The sequence below is a fragment of the Danio rerio genome, chromosome 6, assembly GCF_049306965.1.
Source record: "Danio rerio strain Tuebingen ecotype United States chromosome 6, GRCz12tu, whole genome shotgun sequence".
Classification (NCBI taxonomy): Eukaryota; Metazoa; Chordata; class Actinopteri; order Cypriniformes; family Danionidae; genus Danio; species Danio rerio.
Genome location: NC_133181.1, coordinates 51,247,326 through 51,258,335, shown reverse-complemented (window position 1 = coordinate 51,258,335; position 11,010 = coordinate 51,247,326). Strand labels below are relative to the sequence as shown.

General features: G+C 35.1%; 1 long non-coding RNA gene across 1 annotated transcript; it reads left to right on the top strand.

Annotated features, from left to right (window-relative positions):
* Window positions 1-5,333: 5,333 nt before the first annotated feature.
* LOC137496018 (uncharacterized) lies at window positions 5,334-6,974 on the top strand. Its single transcript, XR_011016085.2, has 3 exons — window positions 5,334-5,441; window positions 5,566-5,636; window positions 6,855-6,974. It is a non-coding gene; the product is annotated as an uncharacterized lncRNA (long non-coding RNA).
* Window positions 6,975-11,010: the final 4,036 nt, after the last annotated feature.

Here is an 11,010-nt window from a genome sequence, read left to right as displayed (position 1 = left end):
TAGAGCTCCTGTCAGACGTTTCAGCCTGATAAACTGAACGTCACAAGTGCAGCAGGAAAACACAAGCCATATACACTGCTAATCGTCATTTGGATCACGTTGGAATTTGACGTTATGATCAAATATCTGATTTAGAGAGCGATCGGGTCATTATAGGAGAGAAAAGAGGGATGAGGGGGCTTCTAGGAGTCGTGAAGAATAGCGCATGGGGAAAATTGACTTTTTGTAATAGGAACTCTGCAAAATGGCAGCCAGCCACATGTGGCGGTGTCATGCAGTGTGTTTACCTGCAATTTTGCATTGTGACTCGCAGGACATCCAGTCTGTGTTGGATTGCTCACTAACGGCTGAATGTACAAGGATGCTGTCAAGCTGAATGTGTTCCAGGCCGTGTGAGCCGAGGCAAAAATAAGGTGGAGATCCCATTTCTGCTGCTGCTCTTGCATTCTCGCATGCACGTTCTACAAAGAGGACATGAAATAAAAATTACTTAATTGTTTAACCAATGCTCTTTGCATTACAATAAATACAACACTTAATATAACTCAATAGTTGATTCTCTTTGGCTGATGAACACTCTAAGGTGTGCAGTTGTTGTCAAATAATGAATACAGATAAAGTAGTCCCCAGCAGTGTTTGACCACATTGCAGTTCTATATCATTACGCCATATGATTTACTTATTTCGAAAGCCAGTAAATGAGATATTCTGGTAACAGTTCACTTAAAGGGGGTCAAAATAATTAGCCCTACTGAATTATAATATATATATATATATATATATATATATATATATATATATATATATATATATATATATATATATATATATATATATATATATATATATTTGTATGTATGTATGTATGTATGTATGTGTGTATATATATATATATATATATATATATATATATATATATATATATATATATATATATATACACACACACACACATACACACACACACACATACGGGATGTAACAAGCAACATAATCTGCTAATGAGGAAGTAGTATGTCCCAATGTTTGCATATTCATCTGTTACACACTCAAAAGAATAAACTTTTCCTTTACAGAAATAGTACATACTTCTGGGGCGTAGTATAAGTATTCAAATTGCCGGGATGCGGCAACACAAAATATGCAGTGCTGGTGGTCCTCCAGAAACATGGTTGAGAATCACTGATCTAAACCATGTCTTTAGGTGTGGTACTGCAGGTGGAATGATTACTCCGATTAGTTGACATCTTAAAAAATAATCCACACTTGAGTATACAAAAATGATCCTTCAAAAATCACGCTGAAATGCAGAAATGGTGCTTTGATGCTCTTTAAATGCAGTTCCTTGCAGTTGCTTTTTGAGCATGAAAAATATCTTTAAAAAAATACGTCAAAAATTGCAAGGCACAGTCACAAAGTGTTACTTTGTATATAAACCCGTTTCTGAACTCCATCCAAATTTTGCATGATTTTTCTCACTACACTATATATTAGGAGATTACACTGGCAAGCAGATATTGCCAGAGTAAAGCTGAAGTCACACTGAGCTTTTCTCCCCATAGACTTCCATTCATACGCACATGAATACGTCAGACCAGAAACGCAAAGTCATGCGTCAATTTTCGCAGATTGCTGAGGTGGAAGGTTCAAGCTTGGTGAACTCTGACCTGCGAAATCGCAACCCTCGATTGCGTGAGACCAATTGAGGATGAAAGCAAGACCTCTCTGGACAGAAATTTAAAACATGGGGCAATCGCTCGCTTCTTTTAATGTCTAAACATTTTGTTTAATCCAACCCCTTTTCGAAGAGACGTGCGCCAGAATTTCGCACACACAAACTCTAGTGTGACCGCAGCTTAACTGAGGCATGAGCTGTAAAGCCCCACCCTTTTCTGGAAAAGGGGCTGGGAAGAGCAGCATCTCATTTGCATTTTCCCAGACATAAAACAGCATGCTTTTGCTTTCAGCCGAGTAGTTTCATAAATGATCTTTGAGTTATTTTGAGCAGATATTTCACAGGCACATTCTGGGGACACCTGAGACTTCTGACATCTTGTAAAAGGGCATAACTGGAAACCTTTTATAAGACTTATTGCAAAAAAAATTCTATTGCATTTTATATAGAAGACGTGTGATGTGCTGCCTTTTTTGGAAGATTCTTAAAAGTGTGAAGATTCACAGACTCACAGCTCACACATGTGCAGAATGAAGGCTCTGAGACTGTAATGTTTAAACATCAGCCAATGAGAATTGTCATGACATCATTTTCCTGGCTAGAGAGCACAATTCAGGTTATGTTTGGCATGGTTAAGGAGCTCAACAATTATTAAATTAAAATTAGTAAAAGTTCATTTATTAATTTTCTTTTTGGCTAAATCCCTTTAATCATCTGGGGTCGCCACAGCGGCTCTTGCAACCAATCAGCAGTAAGGGGCAAGTAGTAAAAAATCAGCCTGATCGCACAAAACCTAACAATTTAGTCAGAAAATGGGCAAATTTAAAAACATTAATACAACACAAATAAAGTTTTAAAAGACCCCCTCCCACCACCTTAAACCCAATCATCACTGAGGGATTTGCAAATCATGTTTTCATATGATTGATACCACACAAATTTATATAAATCAGCCAGTTACAAAAATATGGTCTGTTTAAATTGCTTTGACAATAGTCAGGATCTGAAAAAGAGGCAAGGTTTTGTTGGATTAATATTTTTGTTACCACGATTTTCCAATTCCCATACACTCCCATTAGTAAAATGTACAAGAGCGGTCACTGAGCTTGTACCATATTAATAGGTACACATTTAGAACTAAAAAGTCCTTATTAATACCTCAAGAGTACAAAGTAGTACCCAAAAGTACAAATGTATTTCCTGAAACTTTTTAAAGTACTAATATATACATTTGAGACGGTACCACCTCAGTGACAGCTCCCATATCTTGTTCCATACATTATTTCAATTTAGTTTATATTTTTTAGGAGTCATGAGACCATAGTAAATAAAAAAAAATAAAAAAATATATAAAAACTTCGATACACCTGATCTCTTTTACCCTGATGAAGGGAAGTGTTTGCTGAAACACATAGGCGCAGTCATGTCAAGGCTTATTTTTTTTTCAAGTGCCTTGGACTGATTTTCGCTGGGTCTGATGTTCTTTCAGTAAAGTTTATGAAAGGAGGATTATCAAAAACACACGCATTTAATAACAAACACTTACATATATGAATTGGACCACCACAACCACAGGTAGAACAAGAAACAGTGACAACCAAACGAAGAACTACCAAAACTCAGGGGTATAAATACATGACATGGCTAATCTGATAACAAACAGGGGTGATACACAGGTGGAACTAATAAACACTAACAAACGGCGGGAAACAGAAGAAATCACATGACATAACACGCATGGAACACTACACATGGGAAAACACACAACCGTGACACATCATGGCGAGTTGCCTTCCGCCGCCCAGATAGCAGGCAGTAATCGGCCCGAGCTCGGCTGCCCCTCGGCGCCTCCGGCTCCGACTCGGCATCGGCGAGTGTTATCCGGGCCGAGTGCGGCCCGCAGCTCGCTCGCGCACATGCGGTTGTGATGCGGCTGTAAAGCACTGGCCCGATTCCGGTCAACCATATCCTGGCCGCTTCTGGCAAGGACTCGGCTGATGGCAACCGATTAAGTTCTTATTTTATCTAGTAATCTGTTAGCTCCACGTTTAATGATAATTTGAGAAAATATTAATGGTACGATAGCAAAAAAAAAAAAGAATATTTAGTGTGGATGGTCGCAATGTTTAGACGCAAACAAAACAATATTATTTATAAATAGATTATACATGTCATCTAGAGAAAAACTATGTAAAATTCGCTTATTTTTGAGATAGCACGCTCCTGTGCTGACTGTTTTTTTAAAGCAGAAGTTGGTTTCATAATAAACACATGCGTTACTAAATTCCTGATCCAAACTCCAATCCAGACGGTGGCGGTAATGCTCCAAAAAGCTGGTTGTCAACCACCATGGCACGAAGATCACAAGAAGAAAAGGGTTGGTTTTTCAAACATTTCACGTGGAGTCCGGTCAGAAAGGTAAGCTTTTTACTGCTTGTGTTCTGTATAATTAGCGAATTTAGAGCTTAAAACATTTCCACGGTGTTTGGTTGTAACAGCATTTAGTAATTTAAAACAGTTTGATACGAAATGTAACTTGCTTTAAGAAACACAACTGGAGCTAATGTATGCTAACGCTAACAGTTACAAACACGTCTGAAAGTTCCTGTCCCTAACACAATGTTAGATTGTAACGTGTGTAGTAACTGAAAACTATTTTAATTATTTTAAAGAAACATGAAACGAATTTGTGTGTATGCTAACTGCGTTAAAGAAAGTTTCTGTAGACGAATCCATTAACTAACTTGGCAAAACGTGTTTTTTTCCTGATTTAACATTATAAAGTACCGTGGATGTTGAAAAAATCATTGTACAGGCGTATACTTCTCCAACAGTATTAATTCTGTGATTATGTGTAAATAAAAACGAATCGTTTTGGATTAATAAAATATTATTGTTTATCTTTATGCAGTTAGTCACGAAAATGATCGAAACTCGACTGTTTACTATTCTCTTTAAATTATCCGAGAGAAATATATTACTATGCACTTTAATTCATATGTGTTAGCCTATGTGAATCAATTATATCTTTTGTTCAAGCTGTAATGGTCAGTTAATGTAAAACTGAACGTCTTAAAGCAGATTTTGATGTTTTTTTTTTTTGTTTTTTATGTTATTGACAGTGATAAATTCTGATTTAAATGAATGGGTAACAATATTTGTTGGTTAAGTCTCATTGTTCTTGTTTAACAAAGGTTAGTGAGATCATTTTGCAGCACATCACGACCAAAGAAGTCAATGGCACACTCTTTTGAACGTGAATAGGCATGCTATAGTTGTGTGCTAAAAGTCCATTATAAGCTGTAAACTGCTGATACATTTTCAACATAGATTGAGCTTTTCAGACATTACATTACTAATTGCTTCACAAACAGCTGAAATGGTTTATTGTTATTGGCTATCATCATCAAACATTTTTCACAATGGTAGGTTAATCTTCATGGGTACAGAATAATGCATGTGCTTGGCCATCTTACAAATCTATGTCTCAGATTCATAAGGCTGTCACTCTGCATGAATCTCCGAATAAATCTTGTGCAACCTTCTGTGTACTGATTATTTACACTATAGGTATTATATGCATTAATTAACTTTGATAGGATTTCAGGGTTTGAACTTTTCTTTACGGGAGGTTAACAACAATGTGATGTTTTATTATAGATGCATATGAGGAAGCTCGACTCAAACATCCACACGCCACTGTGATTTCTGACTGGTAGACAGATGAGGATGATGATCGCCTGTCATACATCTAAAGACAGAACAGGTTTGTTTGCAATTATTTTAAACACATACTGTCAACATTATGTCATTGATCTATTACAACCTGTGAGTTTTGCCCTGGCACTATACTAAAGTGATGTTTTGTTTTGTAAATGTATCTGATTAAGGGACAGTATAGACACATCTATACCGTGATGAAGAAAAATTACTTGGAACAAAGAGGCTGGATAAAAGGCAGGTATGAAGATTTCAGAAATCAATGCAGCACCACAAGTCACATCACCATCAATGACTATGGCAGAAATCTTAAGACCACCATCAAGATGCACAGATACTGTACATTCCAGTACACCAGGCGTGTCCAAACTACGGCCCGCGGGCCATCTGCGGCCCGCGAGGCTTTTTATAAATATCAATAGAATCTGGCCCGCTATACAAAAATGAACGTAATTCAATAAATAACCACCGGGTGTCGCTATTACATGCATTCAATTAAGCAGCAGTTCTTGTTATGATCTATCTATCTATCTGTCTGTCTGTCTGTCTGTCTGTCTGTCTATCTACACACAGTTGAAGTCTGAATTATTAGCCCCTCATTGATTTATTTCTTCTTTTTTAAATATTTCCCAAATGATGTTTGACAGAGCAAGAACATTTTTACAGTATGTCTGATAATATTTTTTCTTTTGGAGAAAGACTTGTGTTTTATTTCGGCTAGAATAAAAAGCGGTTTAATTTTTTTTATGAACCATTTTAAGGTCAAAATTATTAGCCCCTTAAGTCTTCAGAACAAACCATTGTTATAAAATAACTTGCCTAATTACTTTAACTTGACTAGTTAACTTGATTAACCTAGTTAAGCCTTTAAATGTCACTTTAAGCTGTATAGAAGTGTCTTAAAAATATCTAGTCAAATATTATTTACTGTCATCATGGCAAAGATAAAATAAATCAGTTATTAGAAATGAGTTACTAAAACTAATATGTTTAGAAATGTGTGGAAAAAATGTTTAACTCTCCGTTAAACAGAAATTGGGGAAAAAATAAACGGTGGCTAATAATTTAGGGGGGCTAACAATTCTGACTTCAACTGTATATATATATCATGTCATATCAGACATATATATATGTCTGTGTGATGTATGTAAAATTTGGCCCGCGACAACGTTTGTTTTTTTGCATCTGGCCCTCGGCCCAAAAAGTTTGGACACTCCTGCAGTACACCTATGAACATTTACAGTCTTTGTTCTAGTGCAGTTTGAGATCAAGACAGAACTTATTGCATCTCGTGATGTTTTTGTAAGACATCACTAAATTTGTTAAGGTTTAATGCAGCTAGAAAGTAAAGATCAACTAGAGAATATCAGCAGTGTCTAACCCACTGTTGTATTTACAGAAGTTGTATGAGAATAAGCTACAGGTTGATTTATACTAATCTGTTATTTTTCTTTTTTAGCACGACTGACTGAAGTTTTAAAATCATGCAACGTCATAAAGCAGCAGCTGGGCCTGATTCTCACAAAACCAAAACAGACGTGATGAAATTCCAGATATAAACACATTTGACCTTCCTTTGGCCAATTGGATTTGGAAAAGCTTGAAAATCAACTAAAGGAGCAGCCTGAACAAATGAAGAAACTGGTAAGTTCAAGCTCTTGCTAATTTCAAAGTGTTTTAAGTTTATTTGTTTTTTTTTTATAGTTTTTTTTTTTGCTTCGTAGGTAGCCTACTTTTTTCCTAATTTTTTCTTTTTTTTTTACATTAGTACTTGTTCACTACTAATTATCTGTTTATCTTTTAATCACAGATGGAGTGAGGACAAATGTCCATACCACACCACTGATAAAGAAGTGGAAAAATGCATTACAAGGTAGCTACAACTTGCCCCTGACAGGGATGGAGGAAGAAAGAAGAGAAAGCTAATGTGTCAAATGTCTACATCACTATTTTGTTTTAATTTTAAACAACATTTTAAGTGTATTAGGATGTTCCCTGATACTTGAACAATTTGTTTCTTTCATTTGCATTTATATATATATATATATATATGTATATGTATATGTATATATATATATGTGTGTGTGTGTGTGTATATGTATGGTATGTATGTGTGTGTGCGCCAAATTGTAAAGAAACATCTTGATACATTTTTAATAAACGTAATACAAATAAAATTATAAATATAAAATTGCACAAGACGTGTATATATATGAAATGTATAATCATCTCACTCATGTCTTGCTGTTTGTGCAATTGATTTTGTTCTGCAATTATTTATATATATATATATATATATATATATATATATATATATATATATATATTTGTTTGTTTATTATTATTTTAATGTTTTATTAAAAAATGTTTCAAGATGTTTCTTCAGAATTCTGCAGTACTTTTTACAAGTTTGACTTGGATATTTTACGGATTGTCATTGGTATTTTTAAGATGTTTCTTGCTATATCTTAAATTGGTTTCTATATTTAGGTTTATATAAAATTTAGCTGTTTTTTTACAAATTTTTAATTCAAGTCTATTGGGAAAACAGGGTTGTTTTAAAAAACATCTGTGTTTGTGTGTAATTTTTAGATTTTTTTGTTTTAATCTTTCTGTGTGTCTTTATTGTGTTGTTTTTATATTGATATTCTTGTGCACTACAAAATTATTTATAAAATTTTAGTACTATTTTTTTCATGCAATCAATAAACGTTTAACATTTATTTATTTTGTCATTTGTCTTGATTATTTTCGTTACAGAATATGTATGCAGTTTGCACTTTTATTCAAAGGTTAAACGCAGTGCTTACACTTTGTGTTTACATTATAGCCTGTGTTTGCTGTTATATAAATTCAAATGGTTGTAATACCATATATCAAGTACCAATGTAATACCAAAAGGTTTTATAAGGTGTATAAATACGGAGTCGCGCCAGCTCCGGGCCGCAGCGCACATTACCCTCGCGCCGATTCCGGCGCGGATGCGCAGCGTCGGCTCGCTTACGGCCGCCGCATCTGGCCCGCTTGATTCGGGCCGGAATCGGGCAGTGAGTCCACAGGCATCCGGCCCGAGTCCGGCAGCCGAAGTTGGGCCGAGGGGTTAGTCTCCGGCAGGCGACAATCTAGCCGGAACTGGCCCGAGTATATTTTGCTATCTGGGCGTGTTTTTGGACATGCTCAGGAGCTCACAATTCTAAACCAATGCAAATCACCACATTAAAAGCTGTTTTATAAATACTTAACAAAACATCTTACAAACACTCTAGAATAAAATGGACTAATGGGTAAAAGTCTTTAAGGGTAAAAATGTGTCTGAGAAGGTTACAATATTCATTCCATAATATTCAACGCTGAAGTGGAGCTAGAAAAGTCAAGCATGGATGCAGAGGCAGTTCAGTACAATTAAGTTTTTCTAGGCTTCATCATTATACTGTATATTTTCATCTGAATGAGATCTTACAAATTCTTATGTTAACCACAAAATAAGATAAAGTTATGAATTTATAGATTGTTTAAGTTGTGCTTTTGCTAAATAGCAAACTAAAAAAAAGAAGAAAAAACAGGTTTTGCTGGGTTATGTTTGTTGGGGTGCTTTTTCAACATTGTTTGGTTAAACTCACTTAGTGTACCCTTTTTGAATGGATTCCGATACTTTTTTAGTAACACTCATGAAACAAGGATTACCAAAAATGCGTGTATTTGGTAGCAAACACTTGAAGCTGGACCATCAGCAATAGGTAACAAAAGAAAGGGTGACAAAGCAATACCAAACTACTACCAAAACCCGGGTATAAATACAAGATATGATTAAAGTGATAACAAACAGGGCTGGTGCACAGGTGGACTGTATAAACACTAACAAACGGCGGGAAACAGAGCAAAAGAATCGCATGAAATAACAAACGCACATGGAACACTACAAGAGGGAAAACACACAACTAGTTTTGGACATGCAAGCCTATAAATCACCACAGAAAAAGCTGACCATTATACATTAATATTTTTATAGTGTAAACATCTTACTAACATTTAGAATAAAATAGACTAATAGGTAAATTAGGGTAAAAAATATCTTTGTGTCTGAGAGGCCAATAAAAACATATTCAGAAGTGAACTAGAAAAGCCAAGCATGAATGCGAGTTTAGTACAGTTTAGTTTTCAAGGCTACATCATCTTCTGCTGTTGTTTTTCAGTCAGAACTTTTTCTGCTCTTTATAGTTATTGTCCTCAACGCGGCCATTTATTCTCTTTTTTTAAACACAAATGCATAATGAGACTCTCCTGCAGCTGCCGAAGATGTAAATGCTTTTTCCCCCTTGAATTATTCACATCCCCAAATGAGTGAACAACCTCAGAGAGCGCGGTGTTAAGAGCAGAGAGAAGTGGTGTTGGGTTTATTCTTGGCGAGCTCTGGGACTCTGCAACACGATTATTGTCTTTCATTTCTCAGACTGACAAGAGAGTCAGCGGATCTGTCTGTCGCCGCGGCGTGACTCTTCGTTTGTTGCCAGATTGGAATCGCTTCCGTTTAGATAATCAGGTATAAATACGCTTCTGTAAGTAAAGCACACATAGTGGGAGATCTGTCAAAACATGGCACTTCCTCTTACTGACTGAAACGGCGGTGGGAGCTTACAATTTGCTAGTGGATAAAATTGGTAGGTGGTGAAACGTTAAAAATATTATAAGCTGCAAATATATTGTTAGAAATGACATGGTTTTGCATAATTTAGCAGCCAAGGTATCTATATATGTCAAATACAGTGAATAAAAAGTATTCTTGCCCATTTCTAAAATGGACTGATTGTTGATTTTAGAGTTGTCCTGTAGGAATAGGTAATGTATTTGGTTCTTAGATTTTTGTTATTTTTAATGGGTTTTTCTATTAATACACTTTACAAATGTACAAACCCTGCATTGTCCTTGTCCTCAGCACAACTGAACCACCAGCTTTAATAGTTTTGTTTTGCTTGAAACTGTTAGAAGAGAAAAAAAATGGCAAAGTTTAAGTTGTTATTATTCACATCAAATTTATTAAAAACATGAAATTATAAATCAATTCTACAAATCAATTCTACAAATATATAAATCAAATAAGTTTATAATTGTCATCATGTTTCGGTCACTCCTGTCACATTTGCAATAAATTTAACATAAAATACGTGATCTTTAAGGCTATGACTCAAAGGAAGTGACATCATTGGATGGAGAAGCTGACAGTCATCAAAGATGCATTCTATCATTGAATTGTATGATGTTGTGCTTATTTTGTATGATTTTTTAGGAAGACAATAAGCCTAAAAGTCAGGCCATGTCATTTTTTAAGTGAAAAAGATACCTTGATACCCTTTTGATGTCCCAAAAGTATGATATGTCTATTACTATTAAATATATACAGTTGAAGTCAGAATTATTAGCCCCCCTATTGATGCTCTTTCCAAATTTCTGTTTAACGGAGAGATTTTTTTCAACAAATAGTAAACATAATAGTTTCAATAACTAATTTCTAATAACAGATTTATTTTATCTTTGCCATGTTGATAGAAAATAATATTTTACTAGATATTTTTAAGATGACATTTAAAGGCTTAATAAGTTAATAAGGTTAACTTGGC